This window comes from Canis lupus, chromosome 17, assembly GCF_048164855.1.
Source record: "Canis lupus baileyi chromosome 17, mCanLup2.hap1, whole genome shotgun sequence".
Classification (NCBI taxonomy): Eukaryota; Metazoa; Chordata; class Mammalia; order Carnivora; family Canidae; genus Canis; species Canis lupus.
The window spans coordinates 6,380,432-6,400,062 of NC_132854.1; the positions used below are offsets into that span (position 1 = coordinate 6,380,432).

Genomic DNA, 19,631 nt, shown 5'->3' on the forward strand with positions numbered 1-19,631 from the left:
CATTCTGCTCTGCACATGGGCAGCAGGTTCCATCTTAACCACGGCCACGTGGCACTCAGGTTCTTCTATCCGGGTATGTAACTGGAGGAGGAGGAGGCTGTGGATTAGGCTGTGAAGTGTCTTTTTCTACTTTGGGGCATTATTTCAGTCAGAGCTCCTGTCATTTGAAATGCCCGCCTGCTCACCAAAATGTGTGTAAAGCCCTGCTTCTTCATGCTGCTGCGGTGGAGGACTGTGAATGGTGCAGTCCATGCAATTTACTGCAGAGCCATCTAAGAATCATCTTTGTAACTGAAATACAGATAAACATATTTCCTTCCTTTTTAAATCATCCTTGCAAAGCTGTCAATAGAGAAAAGACTGAAGAACCTAACAACCAACAACTATGCGAAAAAGTTTAGCGGAGGAGATATATTTGAAAGTAGCAACAAATCGTTGTGTCTTTAGACTAGTGTATTGATTGACAAGTGTTCCTATAACCCTTTGCATGTCCTTCCAATTATGATACTATAGAACTATCATTCAAGGTACAGGCATTGCCTCCATCCCCAGGGACTTTATAATCAAGTTTGAGATTGTTAAGAACTCACTTTTGCAGAGCATGATGTTGGGGCTGGAAGCCATTTGAGGACTCAGTTATTTTTGCTGTGCCGTGCTTTGGGGGACAGAGTCTGGGTGTGTTAAGTGTGGACTAAGAAAACAATGAACTTGAAAGTCATATTTGCTTTCCTGTATTGAAGGCTTGTCAAGGGTGGTAAAAAAAAAAAAAAAAAGCCTTATCTGTATTTTTGGCGGCTAGTGTGGTTCCCTGAGGAATGTTGGTTAATGTTCCTTGACTCTTGTTAATCATTTACCTTCAGAATAACCCTCTGAAGAATTAAGCATTTATACACACATCTGTCTACACAATGTATCTCTAATAACATGAGCCTCAATTCAAATAAACACCAACTTTCCAAAAACACGCTTCACAGCAGACTCTAGGATTCTATCAACCAAAGTTCTGTCACTGACAAACCAAAACACCACAGCTCCTATCATGACCACAGAGCACACTGCTTGATTTTTAGTGTAATTTGAGATACTCAGAGCTCCATGGTCACGATGATCTGGAAATCTTTTAAGACTTAATTTCATCTTTAATTCTATATAATACTTGCTTTTTGTGTCATCTCCAACACTTCAAGTATGAAGCTCCTCTCTGGCTCTTGATGAGTTCTAGACTAGTAGAGGCATCTCGAATCAAGACACTGAGATGGGCACCTGAGTGGCTCAGTGGTTGAGCATCTGTCTTTGGCTCAGGGCTTGAACCCGGGGTCCTGAGTTTGAATCCTGCAATGGGTTCTCCACAGGGAGCCTGGTTCTCCTTCTGCCTATGTCTCTCCCTCTCTCTGTCTCTCTCATGAATAAATAAACAAAACCTTAAAAAAAAAAAGGCACTGAGAGATATAGGGCTACGTAGCCTCAGTTCAACAGCAACGTCTGGTGGAAGCAATGAAAACAGCAGTGTAAGTGGACTGACTGGATTTTCTCATTCTCTCTTTTTGTTTAGTGTTCGGAAGTAGCACTGACTGTTTTCGAGCTTAGTATGTCTCTGGAGTACTTGGGTTTGAAGGGATATAGCAAGAGGAGCTATAAAACTTCATGCTAATAAGGGCACTGAGATAGTAAGTCACTGAGAGGAAGAGAGAGAGAGAGAGAGAGAGAGAGAGAGACAGCTGTAACCATGAATATTCATCAAACTACTGAAGAAGGTCATGCTTGCTACATATGATGGTGCAACCTGAGCCTTGTGATGAGGTTTTTGACAATAGATGTAGGAGCTAAAGTTCAAAAATGATTATGTCATTTACTTAGTTTCACATGACCAGAAGGCAGTTGAGCAAAGACTGAGAACAGAAAAAAAATTCCTTCTTTGACTCTCCGTCTAGGTACTTCCCACTCCTCATGGAGGTGGTCCAGACAATGACCTCATCCATCAGGAGATGAGGCATTCGAATAGGTGGGGTATGTATATGTCGTCTCTGTGCATTCATATATGAAAGAATTTCAATAAGAATTCTTGTTTTGAACATAAAAAAATGAAGTCCAGAAAAACAGGAGTAAATATGGCATGTTTGTTGGGTTCTGAGTCCTCTAACTTTTCATTGACTTTTCAGGTCAACTTTACATAAGAAATGCCAATGTTTGGGTCTTAATTTATAATTAAATAAATGAACGAGGTTATACTACCTCTGTGTCCCTTTCTGCTAAATTACATAATTTCTAAATTTCTGTGATTTTTAGGACTATCCCTGTACCTTATTGTTGGGGAATGAATCGAACTGACTTTGTAAAACTGATGGTGGGCTTTGAAATCCAGACAGACTTCTGTTGCAAGCATTGTAATGATGAAATAAAAGCATTTTAACTAGAAGATTAATCTGGTAAGAATATACTCTGATGAATGGCTACATATGAATCATCACATATTGCATAAAGCAAAAGCTATTTTAGGAGATGAACTTTAAAGTCAGTTATAAAGATTGGAAATATGGTGCTTCAGGAGTTTGTGTGGATTTCTACTTTTACAAAAACCCAGATTTGGCCTGGTGGAATGAACAACAAGGCAAGTCCCACAACCAAACAGACCAGGCTAAGGTGAGGGGGAGGTGCATGGCAAGAACCACTGAAATGATGTTAAAGGGAAAAGTCAAAAGTATAGGTCAGTGGAAGGAGCTAGTGCATGATCTTAGAGAGCTAGGTTACAGAAAGAGGGAAATCATGCAACTAGAATTTTAGAGGTGGAGGATACCCAGAGGAGATGGTCAAGTATATCTTAAAGAATATGGGTTTCAAGGCAAAGGGAAACAGCAGGCCCAGGGAAGGTGGAGTTGAATTAGACTTAATTCAGGTACTTACTCCACGTGGATTCTACTGGACAGCCTAGTACCTTAGTCCTAAGAACATGTAGCTCTAAACATAAAGTAGGTGCTATTGTGATGCCAACACCCTCGCCCCATTACACACATGCAAAGAATGGAAGTAGTATTTCCAAATCGCATTAGCAATTCCATCTTCATCTTGTGTGTGAAGAGGTGATAGCGCTTGGAAAATGAAATGGATCCAACATGAAGGTAACTTCTAAGAATAGCATCATTACTGTATTTATTCACTGTAATCCTCCACTCCATATGTCTCTCCTCTTCCTCTTGAAAAGAGAATCTGGACTGCTGATTGTCTTCCTCCTTATTATTTTAAATGGTAGCCAGCTTCTTTTAGTCCTTGAAATACAGCACTGATTCAAAGGAAAAAGAATATCTAGAAGTTCTTCCCCACTGGTGAGCCACCAACTTCCAGGGATTCCTTTCATCAAAGATTGTAATACTATCAGTCTCAATGTCTGCTTTGTAAAGAAGTGAATACAATAATGATTTGGAGTTTTATTTTTTTAAATGGGCTATTTGAGAACCTCTGTTGCTGGATAATATGTGGTGGTGACCAGATGAGTATCATAGTGAATCAAGCTCACAGCCAAATGCTGCTAATATGTACTAGAGGATAATATTCATTCTGCCTATGTTATTGTTTTAAAACATTGATGGTCAAATACAATAAGTACTGAAGTGTACAAAATGATACTAATCCTCCAAATTTGCCTCAAGACAAATTGATGAGCAGGTCAATAATTTGCATTCATCTAATCCAAATTCTTATGTGGCTTCTCAGGATGGCTCCAGCTCTTCAAAAACAAATGTTGAAAAGGGAAAATATAGTAACGATTATATCCAAATTGTCTTTTCATTTGTTGAGAATAAAGACTTTCCATATCCCCAATGTATTATTTTTAGAAAGGAACTTGCTAAGAGCAGCCTGAAAACTCCCATCCCTTAATTTAGAAACAACATACAAAAACTTCAAAAATATACCCCCCTTTTTTTCATAAAAAGGATTATAAGGATCAGTTTATGAAAACATATTCGATGTTACAATTATAGTCAAATTTCAGTGTACTGTTTAAAATACATGCATGTACGTGCATTCAGTACCCAACCAAAAATGATACAATATGCAATTTTGTATTTACTTGTTGAAAAAAACCACATTATTTTAATATAGTCATTTAACAGTAAATGGAAGCATGTACCAATGTTAGATAAAAGATGAGAGTTGTCTTTAAATGTTATGAATATTATTGCATGGCATGTGAATACATGCTATAAATAACATTGAATAACTTACTGACCTATTTTTAAGTTAATGTTATATATTTTGTCACATATTATACCAAAGATCACTCTGTTAAAGGTTCAAGGGTAAACCTATAATAGATCAACATAAATCTATTGAATTCAGAGCAATAGAACTCTTGAGACATACTGAAATAAGTAAGTATAAGAAGATAGAGATTCTCATTAATAATAATATTTGTCATGTACCTAGTCTTTGGCTAATGGAGTAAGAAGCTACACAGAACTGAGGTTACTACTGCAGAGACCTCCCAGGATACCAGAAGTAACTAACTTATAAAGTTACAGAGAGGATAAGTTTGTGTGTTTTGTTCTTCTTAATTTGGAAGGAGGCTGGGTCAGGAAAGTTTTCCTACTGCTGAATAATCTACAGAAATCTTTCCTCTGACTGCCTACACCACTCAGGCTTTCAATGAATTCTAACCAATGCTGATTGAGTTTTTACTAAATGTCAAACACCAGACTAGTAGATGGATAGTAACAGGCCAAAAACAAATGAAAACATTCTCTGTCCTCAGCCTCTCTTTTAATATGGATTCATGTCCCTTTTCCATAATTGAAGGCAGAATGATTTTCATTCATTCATTCTATAAACACTGGGGCCCTATAATGGCTCAGGCACTGTGCTTGGCACAGTTAGGATAATGAAAGGTAACATAATGTAAATAATAACAGAACTGCAATGGCACCTGACACTTGTCTTCATTGCATGCCAGCTATGGTGCTGAGTGCCTTACACCCATTCATCATTTCTTTTAACACCATGAGGCAAGTGTTTGTAGAATTCCCACTTTAGAGATGAGGGCACTGACCAATATGGTCCCCATTTCCATAAAATGTAGTCTAGTGGACAAGCCAGAGAATGAATAATAATTAATGATGTTGTGAAGTACAGAGTATGATAAGCACTCCCAGGAGCATCTCAGATGGTCTATATAAAGATGCTGTCAAATTACCATATGTGAACAAAAGAAGGACAACTTAAAAAACTAAGTTAGTTTGTAACTTAAACACCTATTTTTGGCACATCAAAAGATGAGAAAGGATCTAATGATCAATTTGAAGTACTTCATTGTATCACATTGGAAGGGATTTGTGTTTTAATTCAATGAAAAAGTGTTGTCCAACAAAACACAGCATTAATCTAGGGTGTCAATGACTTTAGGTAGCAGAAACAAGAACCTCATTTTTCAAAAAAATTAGATACAATCATAAGAAAATGAATGTAATAATCCTCCAAGAAATTGTTTATTTTGTTAGCATCATCTAGATACACTTGACTATTAAAATGAGCTAGGATATTACAGAGCCCAACACTGTGCTTGGCACATAGTAGGCACTCAACCAGTACTTGTGCTCTCCCACAGTATCAGTCTACTGGGGCTGCCATAGGGAGACCATAGACTGTGGGACTTAAACAATGGAAATTGATTTTCTCACAATTCTGGAAGAAGGAAGTCTGAGAGAGGAAGATGTCCACAGGGTGGTTTCTCCCGAGGCCTCTCTCCTAGGCTTGCAGATGACTACCTTCTCTCTGTGTCTTCACATGAACACATTTTCTCTGTGCTCACACACCCATAGTGTCTTGGTAGATATCTGAATTTATTATTATTATTTTTTGTAAGGACATCAGTCAGATTGAGATTAGAGCCCCATCAGTAAGATATCATTTAACCTTAATTATCTCCTTGGAGGCACTATCTCCAAATGCATTCACATTTGGGATTAAGATTTCATTGTAGGGATCTGAGGAAGTCCTAATCCAGTCCATAACATTATCCTTCCCATTTTTCTGCTCAATAGTTATCTTACCCTGTTTGATTTTGTAACTTCCTTTAAAGGTTAAAGTTTCATTTAGTCATTTCTGTATTCATTCAGGTATGGTACACTGCCTCCTGTGTGCTGGGAAATGTACTAGATCCAAGAAAACAGAAGTATAAAGAACCTTCTTAGCACAGGAAGCCCGCAAGACAGAGAGAAGCTCACCAAGGCCACCTGAGCAGCCTGGAGTATCAGTGAAATCTGAGAGAGCCCAAACCAATTGGAAGGAGAATGATCCTCCTCCCAATGTGAGCACAGTGTGGTGTGACCCCGGAACTGCCACTAGCCAGTGTCCGTTCCTCTGGGAGGAACCACAGAGTGATGGAGATAGATGACCCTGTGAGGAAATAAGACCATGTCTTTTAAGGTGTCTCCATGTACAATCTCCATAGAGAAAATTGAAGGAGCTGCCTTGGGAAAGCATGATGCTCAAAACTAAGCCAGAGTAAGCATGTTCATATGCACACTTGCACGTTATCTGGAGGGATAGTGGTGCCACCATCACTGTGCTTCTTCCAAGCCATTTTGAGATGGCCAAGACTGAGCATATTCAATGAGTGTGTTTACTGAAATAATCTTCAGGGAGGACCCTTTGGAAACCTTGGCCTTTTGTAAATGGTTTTGACTAAGAACAAGGAATTTGATGTAGAGAATGAGGCAGAGGAAGTTATCACATTCAGGAAAAGGAAAAAGCATCCTGGGATCTATACACATTACCACTGAACAGGTGGTTAGTGGTACATTCTTTTCCTTTGTGTATCGCAGAACATCATTTGACACAATTGCCTTTCCAGAGAGAAACCAGAGTAAGGAGCACCTGCTTCTATTTCCCTGCAGTAATGTGCTCGGGATTCACTCCAGAGAACATTGTGACGAGACTTTCTTCGGTACCTTAGATTCAGCAGATGTCCATTTGTGAGTATTTTAGACAGGAATTTATATGAAAGAATATCTTTGAGATGTCTATACATATAACCCCCACAGAGAAACCTAAAGAAGCTGCCTTGAGGAAGCGTGATGTTCAAAACGAAACCAGGCGTAAGCACGCTTTTTGCACATTGGTGCAAACACATACCAACTATTCCTGTGGGATCTGCCCATCCTCAACAGAGATTTCCTGGGCAACCAATACCCCGCTGTGGAAGGGCTGAGGCCAGGACCAAGCCTATATGGTCCCAAGCCTTCTGAGGAGAGAAATGATACCGAGGCAACAAGTTATAACTGATTTGACCTAGACACAGTATGCTTTTCTAACATGTAATATTACCCTTTCTGAAACCGGATCCAGTATAATTTAGAAATTTCAATACCCATATTGTCTTGTCCATTTAAAAGCTAAAGACATGAAAACCATAGTTAGCAAGTAACCAATTTAGAGATTTTAACAACTAAAGAGAGAGAATAGACATTTTCATCACCATGAGAAGATTTATAGTCATTACTGATGCCTGAGATAAGAAAGTGCTCTCAAATATGAGAACAGACTGATTTGGAATTCATTCTTTTCAATGCCTCAGGTCTTATTTTCGAGGTTCCCATTAGGAACATATACCTGTTCGTTTTGTAGTCTCTAAAAATTACTGAGCTACAGATTGAGAAAAGTGAGTGCTTAGTTTCATTATTTTTGTCATTCGGCACTGAGAATGAACAATTGATGTGTTGTTATATTTTAGGAAAAACAAAGTTATTTACATCATTAAGTTTTAATTATAATAAACACAAGTTATTAAAAATCAGAAAGAGGGATCCCTGGGTGGCGCAGCGGTTTGGCGCCTGCCTTTGGCCCAGGGCACGATCCTGGAGACCCAGGATCGAATCCCACGTTGGGCTCCCGGTGCATGGAGCCTGCTTCTCCCTCTGCCTGTGTCTCTGCCTCTCTCTCTCTCTCTGTGTGTGTGACTATCATAAATAAATAAAAAATTAAAAAAAAGAGAAATAAATCTTTAAAAAAATAAAAAAAAATAAAATAAATAAAAATCAGAAAGAAATAAAACTTAAACCCAAATTAGTTTTGTGTTGAGCTTGACTGACGAAACCCTGCTTAGTAAACTTGTCTGTATCACCAAAATGCTATTTTTCTTTCTCACACTGATTGAAGGAAGCATCAGCTGAGGAGCTAGAGAAATGGAAAACTGTTCATGACTTCCATAGACCTGCACCTGAAACTGCAGAGTCACTTTGTGGTTATTAACTTATGCTTTGATCCTTGTCTATCCTGAGGTTAAAAAGTAACATAACTATATTTTTTGCTGGTATAAACATGAGTTTCTGACTTTGGCGCTGTTGACATTTTGACCTGGATAATTTTTTTGCTGTGGGCAGCCATGCTGTGCACTGTCGAATATTAAGCAGCATCTCTGGTCTCTAGGCACTGGATACCCAGGAGGACCTCCTCCCAGTTGTGACCTTTGCAGACATTTGCCAAGTGTCCTGAGAAGAGGCTGTAGAATCACCCTGGATTGAGAGCCACTGCTCTGAATGGAAAAAAAAAAAAAAAAAATTACATTTAAATCATTATGGCCCTCCGCCATTCTTCCTATGCCTTAAAAACTCTAAGTCATAGCATAAACAAAACTTTCATTTGAACTGGCCAAAAGAACTACAGTGTATAGGCTCATTTGTCTTAAGATTCGGGTGGGCCCTTCTTTGAAGCCCAGAACTCTCTCTGTCTCCCTGAGAAAATGAACTGACAGTACAAAGCTGTAAGGATAGAGTCACAACTTGTTCTGGATCTTATTAATCCCTGAGCTGTGTGCATTTAAAAACTGCTTTCCGACGTAAAAATCCTGTCAGGCTGCACTCCCTCAATTTCCTCTGACACTACAGGGTGACATTTAGATATTTGGTTGTAAGGAACTCCCATGTTCCTACTTAATCTTGTTATTGGTTTCACAGGCGTTTTTCTCCTCTTACCTGGGATGTTGTTTGCTACAAATTATTGTGTCATTGTTCTGCCAAAAGCATCACCCAAAAGGGATTTTCCTAGCAAACCAATATCAAAACGTAGACAAAATTATCATAATATGAGAGTTGGCATCTTCAAGGCCTCAGGGGTCTTTGTGATAAATCTCTGTTTTTTGAGTGAAACTAGCATGAAGTGGAGTTGAGAAATGCATTAGTAATGGTAGCCGCACAAAAAATGTTGGCATGTGAGGGTTTCACGCCAAGTTGGGAGTGTGAAGGTAGAGTTAAAGCAAATGCTGGTGTGTCAGTCTTAGACACTTTAGTCTAGGTAGCTTTACATGCTGATGAGAAACAGTGCACTGAGTTATTCAAAACTAGTTCAGAAAAAAAAGGTGCATTCAAGGGAGAGAGAGGAAAAGGAAAAAAAAAGGAAAGAAAAAAAACAGGTCAGGCAAGAAAAACAATATCGGTCGAGGGATATCTCATTCAAAATAGTGAAATAATACAATCATCTCTTATGAGAAAATGAAATTCACTTCACAAGCTCAGGTGAACAAAATACAAGAAAGTGAGTTATTCCTCACTCCATGAAGGAATTTGAGAATAGTGCCTGACAAATTTTATTTTTTTAAGAATTTGACCTTGTGCCCAACAGAGAAATCCAAGTGCCTTTTTAAATTAAAAGGAAGAGAAAAGTAGAGGCACCTGAGTGTTTGCTACATAAGAAGACCATGGAAAATAGGAAATAAAGAACATTTCCCTGATGAAAAATGATCTGCATAGAACAAGGCTAGCTATGTTAAGGAGATTAATAGACGGTCTCAAAGAGCAGGAGGAAAAGCTGCAGAAGATCCCCAAAGATGTGTCAGAGTTACTTGACGAGGTATCACAGAAGTCTACAGTACGTGATAGAACAGGGAAACAAGACACACACTCAAAATCCCCTTTCCAAGACCTAATCACTCAACTACTGTACATGTCCTATCAATCCTCTTAACTATATAACTGCACAGCAAAAGCCTCCAGAGCCTCCAGCAAAAGCCTCTAGAAAACGAGATTATGCCTATTTTACAATGCCAAGAACAGAGCCAAATTGCCCAAGTACCCCCACACCCTCTATAACCCAGGAAAGACAAACCGATCTCCAGTAATGGCTCTTGAGTCGTGCTTAAGTGGTTGCACAAATGGAGCATTTGCACCTTCCGGCTGATTCACCAGGACTGTGCAAGCACACCTGCGTGCACACGGGTGTGCGTACCTGTCTGGGGGCTGAGGGATGCTGGTGGTGAAGCAAACTTGGTGGTGAAGATGGTGCCACAAGCCCAGATTAGACTGAAGGCTTCCAGGGAGCTGCTAAGAAAACACAAAAGAGTCATACTGAAGCATTGAACTCACAATTTCTCTGACAGTAGCACTTTGCAGTTTTCCTTCTAAACAAGAAGGAAATAAAAAGAGAGCTGTTATTAGCTAGGAGAAATAATTATCAACTTCAAGCAATTCTAATACTTTACTGAAAAGCAGTATCAGAAGATGTTATAAACAACTGAGACGAGCTCTCCCCCCCTCCCCAGGGCCCGATGCCAATGAAGCAGGAATGGCAGTCCCCATTACCACGAAGTGTACGGAGTTGTGCCAGCTCTTTCCAAGTCCAAATGCAGACAGCGAGAACATGACCTTGGTTGCTCCCTGTGCTACTTCCATTTGCAAAAGGACCATTATATTACAGCAATAAAAGTGCTTACAAAGTGTTGGCGGATTTCTGCCAGAGATGAATAAATACCACTTTGGATTGCCTGGTTGGTATTCTTTAGCTTTATGAACTTGAACCTGACTCTTTTTAGGGCAACTGAACTTTGGGACCGAATACAGGGCTTCGAGGTATAAACAAGGTCCCCATCCACACATTGCCAGGGACCGACAGGCTCAACGCTGTTGGGCTGTGGAAGACCGAGGACACCACTCATCACAAGTGGCAACCCTCCTGACGACTTTTAAATGGGGTTCTGTTTAGTGACAGCGAAGGGAAAATGTTAGGAAAAGTGGCCACAACCCTGTTCAATTTTAAGTAACATCGAATTCAGGGACATGATTTTTATGTGTCATTGTTCTAGAGATGGGTTATGGTTTATCCTTTCAAAAATTCACATCTGGAGAGATGAACAAGAAGTCCTCTGTTTGATGAGTTCTCTAACACTCAACACAGGTCACATGACTGGACTGGCATTGCCCAAGGAACACTAAAAAAGCAGTGTTTAGAGGATTTCTCCTTGGCTTCAAAAGAAAAAGGAAATATATGTACATTGGGAAAACAATACCAGGACATGCCTTCATGCGTTTTGCATGTCTCCTTTAACATGGTCCTTAGAAGAAATTGCCGGTGACACCTATGAACACCCCCAGCTGTCCTTTCTCTCAGTTGCTCCTCAGAGTTCTGGCCCTTGACTCCCTCCACAGCACTCACTGCCCTCGAGGCACATTTCTGCCCCTGCACACCTGGGAGAACTGTCAGCATAGGGTCATGATCGCTCTCCAGGGGCGAAAGCAAGAGGCCATTCTTGACCTCTTGGCAGCGTTTCCCAGAATTGATATCCCCTTTTCCTGCAGTATTTTCTTTTTCTTACTTTTTGTGGTCCCCTTCTCCTTGATTTTCTCCTGTCACTCTGAAATCTTACTCTCCTCTCATTCACTGTCTCATTCTCCTCCATGAGTACCTTAAAGATCCATGTTGCATGAGGGTGCACCTTGCTTTTTTTCTCTCATTACTTTATGCATGTTCCTGGATGAGGCTCATTTGCACACGTGACTTCTACTGTCACTGTGTGCAGATGACTCTCTGGTCTGTGTCTGTGCCTCTCTCCATATGAAGGTCCTGTGGACACCTCCAGCCTGGCCGATCCACAACCTGGCTCATGCTCTGCATTTCCACACCTGCTATGTGTCTAACACTCATATCCCTTTGCAGGAACCTCAGCCACACCAGCCTTTCTCTCCTTGCTGCCCCTTACCACCCTCTCCACATTCTGCGGGCCTGACTTCTAGTGTCGCTGGGATTCATCCTTTCCTTTTTATTCCTACTTGTTGCATTGATGACTGCAGTATATCCCTTTTAAGTCTTCTAAGATTTTTCTCCCTACTCCTCCCTCATTAAATAGAAGTTTCAGAGATATAACTTAAGATATAACTAGAGACATAATATGAAGTGATCTCTAGTAAAAGTTAAAATATTTTAAACTTTATATTCAATCTTAAGTTTATTTGAATTATGCATTCTTCTCTATGCCTTACATTCTGGACACATTGGAGACAGTGTTGAAACTCCACACCACTGAGAAAGCCTGAATACTCCATAGAGGCACTTCCTGTGAGGAGTGGTTTTGTGACTCTCAGCCCATGTGACCACCCAGCCTTGATCAGGAACGTAGTCCAACTGCTCTTCTTGTCTCTATTCTCCACTATCACCATTTTCTTCACAATCCTGCAGGGAGATTTGTAAACTACATATCTGATCATTATTGCATTTTCCTGATCACAAGCCTTGGGGCACTCTCGCTGCTTCTGGAGATGCACTCAGTGCATGGGGGGCTTCCAGCCCAGTGTTTCCATCCTTCCACTCTTACCTGCCCCCCACTCACTCTAACTATGTGAAGAACTTCTGTGTTTCTGTGTCATGCAAGTTCTTCCCTCATGCCTATATTCTCAACATAGAATGTTCCCTTCTCCTACTTTTTGTCCTTCTGATTTCTACCCATCATTCAGCATCATCTAAAGTGTCACCATCCATGGACACTTCTATGTCACTATCCATGGCACCTTTGTATTTTTATTGTTTGATTGCAGGTTTCTGTTCCCGTATTACTATAAGCTTATTGGGGCTTAAGGAGCCACATTCTGTTAGACTTTCTGTTGGAGTTTTTTTTTTTTTAAGAAGCAGGAAAGAAAAGGAAGGAAGAATGGAGAGAGAACGTCCTTCTTTCTCTCTTCTTTCCCAGTCTCACTGTCTTGCCTGTAGCTAGAGGGCACATCTGCCCTTGAAACTGATTACCTAATTAGTCTATAAAATGCTTTATTGAACAGTAATCTTAAGCCAGGCATCATGCTGTGTGATGAAGATAATAAGGTCGTCTCTGCTCAGAAGTGGTTCCACCACTTCCTTCCAGCATGATCTGTGTAAATTAATAAATTCTCTTGTCTTAGTTCCCTTTTTTTCTAAACAGGAGATACTAATGATACCTTCTCACTCGGGTTGTCATAAAGATTAAGCATACATACAATTGCTTATGGACGCGTCTCAGAACAAGTGCCCTCAGATAACTGTCTTTTCCTCTCTGTATCAATCTTTCATTCCAGACCTTCAGGATATGCTAAGGGACTGGGAACGGTGTGGGGGGTTAAAGAAATCCATGTCCTCCCATCTCAGAAACTACACTTATCTGTATCCGAATCCCCCTCTGCTACTCACTAACTTTGAATGGGAGTTGGGACAAGTTACTCAATATCTCTGAGTTTAAGTTTCCTTTCCTTCGAGAGGAGGACAATAATAGCATATATCTCATGGGGTGTTTTTCAGAGAAATAAATTGATGCCGCATTAATATGAATAAGAGGACCGGGTCATAATAAGCATTTGCTAAGAGTGGATATTACTACCCATGCAACTGCCTCCAGGCTTCTCACCTGATTTGCCTCGCTATTTTTACTATTTATTCTTATTTTTTAAACAGTATATACTCCCTTCCTTCTCCACACGGCAGCAGCCCTACCCCATGACCTTCTTCTGGGTCTCTGTTTTCAATGTTTAGTGTCATGGCTTTCTCAATTTACTGGTTTGGGTTTGTTTATTTCTCCAAATCATGCTATAATGAAGACATGTTATGAAGGGAATTTTTTAAATTCTTACCTGTAACTCATCCAGTAGTTACTAGATGAAACCATTGTGATAGTCACTATAGTACTTCTACTGGGAGACTTCTGGATCAGAAGCCTGCTTTTCCAAGGTGGTATGTGTGGGAGGGTGTCTCTGTGCCGTTGCTCAATGAAGGTATGGGGGCAGAGGCTGGAAGTGCTGTGTGTTCAGTGGTATAATAGGAGGATTATAAGGCATGGACTGGGGCGGAGGACAGACAGCGCTCTGCATGCAGGGTCAGGGAGACTCCAGAGAGGAAGTGACCTTTGCCCTGGGCCTCCATTAGAATCTACTGGAAAAGGATTTACAGTGCTGATTGGTGTTGATAAAACTAAAGGAAAAGAAAAAAGCAGAGAACCCCCAGTCAGCCTGAATCATCTGACTCAGGCCAGATGTAGATCACTTGTGCTTCTGAAGAAATCTTGACAACTTGGGTCAAAGGTTCACTGTTGATGACTCAAATGGGTGCGATGCCAACAAAAGATAATCCTCTAGATCCATGGTTCCCAGGCTCTTAGAATGCAAGGATGTCCTTTTAATACCTTTTTTCCTAGAATTTTCCATGTAACAGGAAATACACTTTTAGAATCAATCAATTAAATTAAGAACAATTGTCATGAATTCAATATCAATTATATGTGAATTTGCATTTTTCTTCAGTGAAAATTTGCATTTTGATAAGCATAATAATATATATATGTGCAAACCTATTATTATTATTTTTCAACTTATATGGGTTCTTGGAAACCTTGCAATAACTTCAAAAGTCCCCTAGGGTCCCTTTCCTAACAACCTTCAGGATCCATTGATCTAGATTTTAACTAAAAGTTTCTATCAAGGGGTTTATTTGAGAAATTTACAATCTCTAAGAATTTAACAATTTTGGTATTATGAAATACTTACTAATTTTATAGACAGGTTATTTGTTTTACAGTCCACAGAAAACCTATGACCAATTAATTGATAACTAGAATTAGAATGATAATAAATATGATAAATTAGAATTACAGGCATAATTTGCCCTCTTTTTAAGAGCATGCCAGTGCTACTTGTCCTCATTAATGGTTATGTTTCCAAAAATCATGAACAAATTCATCCCTACCCTTCTTCTGAATTTTCTTGTCTTTTACAACAAGGTCAGCACAGATGGTAGATGACACCTGAGGGGAATTGCTCTGCAGGTCAGCACTGCCTGAATGATCTGTTAGGTGTGGGGATGTACAAATCAAACAGTACATTTCCGGAATGTCTGAAAATGTGGGCCACATGTGGCCAAGGAGATATTTTTGAAAGTATAAGCTGATCTAGCCAAAAACTCAAGGGCTCTGGGTGGGGTTGGAGGTGGGCAGAGAAACATTTTACAACTTACAGAAATCAACCACTCCAAGAAAAGTTACATCTGAGCTTTAACTGTGCGATGGTTCCCATGCCTTCTTCATCCCAGGAGGTCAGTCGGACCCAACTCTCCAGAAGCAGGGCTGCCACAGAAAAGAATCATCATGGTCAGGGTTCCCGGGTAGCTCAATTGTTAAAGCATCCGACTTTGGACTTCAGCTCAAGTCATGATCCTAGGGTCATGAGATGGAGCCCCACTTCGGGCTCCACACAGAGTTTGCTAAAGATTCTCCCTCTCCCTCTGCCTCTCTCTCTCTTTCTCAAAAAATAAAAAAAAAGGAAAGAAATGAATCATCATCAGGGAGTGTCTCAGCAAATGGGGTGAGAGGGCAGTGTGACAATGTGACTCTTGGCATTTCTTATCGGTAGAGGCTCACCAGTGGTGAATTGTAATAGAAAGAACATGTGTTCTGCTGTCATCAAGACCTGAGTTTGTAATCCACTTTTACAATTTATTAGCTTTGCCTTCTGGGGCTATTACAGAGTGTTTCTGGACCTCCACTTCCTCATCTTGAAAATAGAGCCTTTGCCTCTTATAGGCTAGGGTGTGGGTTGAATGCGATCACGCGTACCAAGTGCCAGGAAGAGCCTTATGGAGCTGGATTAGAACAGAACAGGGTTGCAATTTCTTCTGAAGCTTCTTGAGTCATTTTCATGTTGCAGCGCAGCTTCCTTCCTTTTGAACTGCATGTGTCAGCCTCCCTGGGTGGTGAAGGCTGGAGAGGAAAGAATCCTCTACCAAGGGAGCACTGCATCCATCTTACCCTCCTCAGGGGCATAGCTGCTCTAAAATTACTCCTGTCTGTGCATGCACTCTTACGGTAAAGCTGTGTCCCAATCCTTGACGTGGGCCTTTCATCTTTCGTCAACGTTCTCCTTTGAAATAGCCTCCACGTTTTTTACAATGTCACCCAGTTTTGGCTGAGAAGTGGGGAATGAAAAGACATTAGTTCTGTTGACAGCTCAAGGGGACAGAGTGCCTTAAAAGACTGGGAAGTCCAAAGGCCATGCATGCAGGTTACAGACAGCTCTCGACAGGATGGTTAAGGCAAGGATGCTCAGGCAGGACTGCTCAGGCTGGATCTCAGCTCTCCCACCTGCTCGCTGTATGACCTTGTGCAAACAGATTGTGCAAACAGCTTAATCTTCCTGTGTCTCGACTCCTTCATCTTAAAAATGAGGAGCATAATTATGTTATCAACCTCCTAGGTTTTTCACAAGAATCAGTGTAATCATAGATATAAAGGGCTTGGAGCAGAGCTCAATTCATGTACGGTGTTAGAATTAGCTCTGACATAGTATGGTTTGGGAAGTTCTTGTCAGCTAAAGAACAGGACCAGGAGACGTTGTAGCAGTAGCCAGGCAGCGGGTATATGAAAGGGTATCTGATCATTAGAATTAATTTGAAGTGTCCAATTGCAGGTTGCAGCTATGTTAAAAAAAGACTGGTGTCATGTGGGTAGTGATGCCCATGCATTGGTAGCCTTAGGAAATTGATCCTAGGTGGCACAGAGCAGAAAACAACAACAAACCCCCAAACCCCCAAAACTCATACACCAACTTAAAATGTTCAAACACTCTGGTTTTATTAATCAGTTTAAAACATACAGCTAGATGTGAGGGGAAGGTGAGAGGAGGTGGGCTAGCAGGATAAATCAAACAAGTAATCTACTTAGAATGCGGGGCATGCAATGTTCACATGTTCTGTCTATCTCTGCACTCTTTCCTGCAGATGGGGTATTTGGGGTTTGAGCAAGGTGCCCTGGAGTCAGCGACAGACATCGTTCCCCTGGAGAGACACCAAGACAAATAAGCCTAGACAAAGTCTGTAGATTGCCAAAGAGCCTGCTAAGCAGCCATGGGATTTATCAGTATTTCTGGGGTAAGGTTCTCTGGGGACAGAATGGGTTGTCACCACAAGGTGGCTGAGAGACAGTCTTGTGAATATTGAGCTCCTGTGTATTTAGTGTATCCTGAATACGTACGTTTCTTGTATGTTGGTATATCAAGTCTCATCCATAGGTAGACTGTCTTGACCACTTAGTGCTCTGATGGCTTCTGTTTATTTAGTGCCTCAAGCAGCTTAGGATATCCATCCTCCACCCCTTTTATCTCCACGTTTAATGCCATTATTCCATTCATGCATTGCTTATGGGGATCACCCACCCCTGATTTTTCTGTTCTTGTAATACGAAGAAACTTATCAAACAATATGAACAATGGGTATGTGGAGCTTTCCTACTGCGTGGCAAGCTTGAGAAAATATTTAAAATGCATGGTTTTGACAAATGGCCTCTGAGCAGATTTGCAGGTCAAAGAGGTCCTGAAATCAGAGTTTTTTAACTAGGGACCAATCCAACAGTCTACATGCACCCCAGAACATGACAGGCTCGCTGGGAACATTTGCCAAATTAATGCGTGCGTAAACTTTGCAAGCCTGAGCGAATTATCCTAAGTGATGTTCTTATGGTAATTGATAATCTGCAGTGTGGCTTCACATAAAGTGCCCCTTTTAGTTTTCACGATAATGCTGGGAGGCAGAAGAACAGGATTTACGAAGTCTGCCTGAGAGATGGAGAACTGAAGTCCTGAAATGTAAGTGGTTTAACGTTATACACAGCCAACCCCAGATGGAATAGATTCTAGAACTCAGATTTTCTGCTTCTTCATGTTCTTTGGGCCATGAGTCCTCCTCTTTCTCTCTACAGCCCCAGCCATCTAGCAGGAGCTATGTCATCCTCAACTGGACCTGTAGGATCTCGTGACTTCCAGGGTGTAAACCATGACCAATTAGCTGTGAAAGTTCAGCACAGTTATAGGACTCTGGTAAACATAAACAGCCTGCTCCTTGCATTACATGTTATTTGACTAATTTAAAAGTATATCTGCTTGTTGTATCCATTATCACTTGTCTGTAAACATTTGCTGGAGCATATGCAATACTGAACTTTATCTCTTAAGAGTGATTTATGTGTATTTACTGGTAAAGGTATAAAAAAAAAAACAAGTTCATCAACTGAAAGGTATCTAGAGACAGAGTCTCACTTTTTTCAACTTGATACTTAGAAGGGTCTCCGGAAATCTGAGACTGAGAACGATATTGCCAAATGGGTGCCAGTCATATTTAAGTCTTCCAGAATCCTCCACGGCTTAGATATTATTGGATAATAGAAGCACTGGGCTCGTCTCAGAGCTGTGTGACCCCCAAGGATACAGGATGTGATGAACTTGCCATCAACACCCCAGGAGGCAAGTGAGCTAAACAATACTTGTTCATAATCCCCTCCCCATCCTGAGATAATGATGAAACTACTCCTGGAAAATGAGTTTGTGGTCTTGTGCCTCAGAGAGGATGCAAAATAAAACAAGGATGCATAGGTATACCCCGGTATTTTCTGTCACCTTTTGGGTAATGCTTAAAGAGATGGACCTGTATCAGTACTAACGCAGACCGGCATACCAGCCCACCATGACCCTCCCCAGCACACTCTGGGTGGCCACTGACTGTCTCCATGCAGACTGGCTTCTCTGGTCGATCCTAGCACTGCTGTAGGATTTGTTTTCCCCTGAAGTTGCCAGCTGTGGTCATTGAGTACAGTTGTGAGGAGGCTGCTCTGAATTTAGTTTGGATTTCTCTAATTTTAGTCGCATTAAAGAACCCCGGGAAGGGATTTGTAATGGGTTACAGCATCCTTTGATTTTTTGGCCAGTGAGTGTCACACAGCTGTGCATATGTGTTTATAGGTCTAAGCATGTGTGTGTGTGTGCATGTGCATATGTGCACGAGTAAAAGAGGGAGAGAGGAGGAGAGGAAAATGAGCAGACAGAAAGCAGTGGAGTCATTATCTGCCAATTTGATTGCTTATAGAAGCCAAAACAGCTTCCGAGATTTTTAATAAAATTAACAGTGAAATTGTAAGTGATGAAAAGAAAATAAGTATGCATATCTAATGATTGCGGACATGCAGAATTGTTTTCTCTATGAAATTTGATGCTCCTGAGAATATTCAACAAATCATAATGTATTAATAAAATAATGAAAACATGGTGGAAAACTTTTTTTGCCGAAAGAGTCTGTGCAATTTGGAATTGTACTGAACAATCTAGTTTTCAAAAGCAGTGATAAATCCTGTGTCTGGCAACATAAAATGGAACTAATCTCACAGTGGGAATAGTGAGATAAGATGATCTTGTTTTCACTTATGACACTGAACAAATAAATATGAAGCAGAAGTCCTCTCAAAATGTGTTCCATCATCAGATATATTTGATTAATCAAATCATCTCTGAGTGTGTATATATGTACGTATATGTAAATAGTAAGAGCATATACCCTTATTGTTTTGTTCCAATACTTCCTAAAAACATTTCTTTGATTTT

The 19,631-nt window shown here is 40.5% G+C and overlaps 1 long non-coding RNA gene across 1 annotated transcript in view; it reads left to right on the forward strand.

Annotated features, from left to right (window-relative positions):
• Positions 1-19,631, forward strand: part of LOC140607857 (uncharacterized) — an 85,841-nt gene that overhangs the window by 10,998 nt on the left and 55,212 nt on the right. The window lies entirely within an intron of this gene.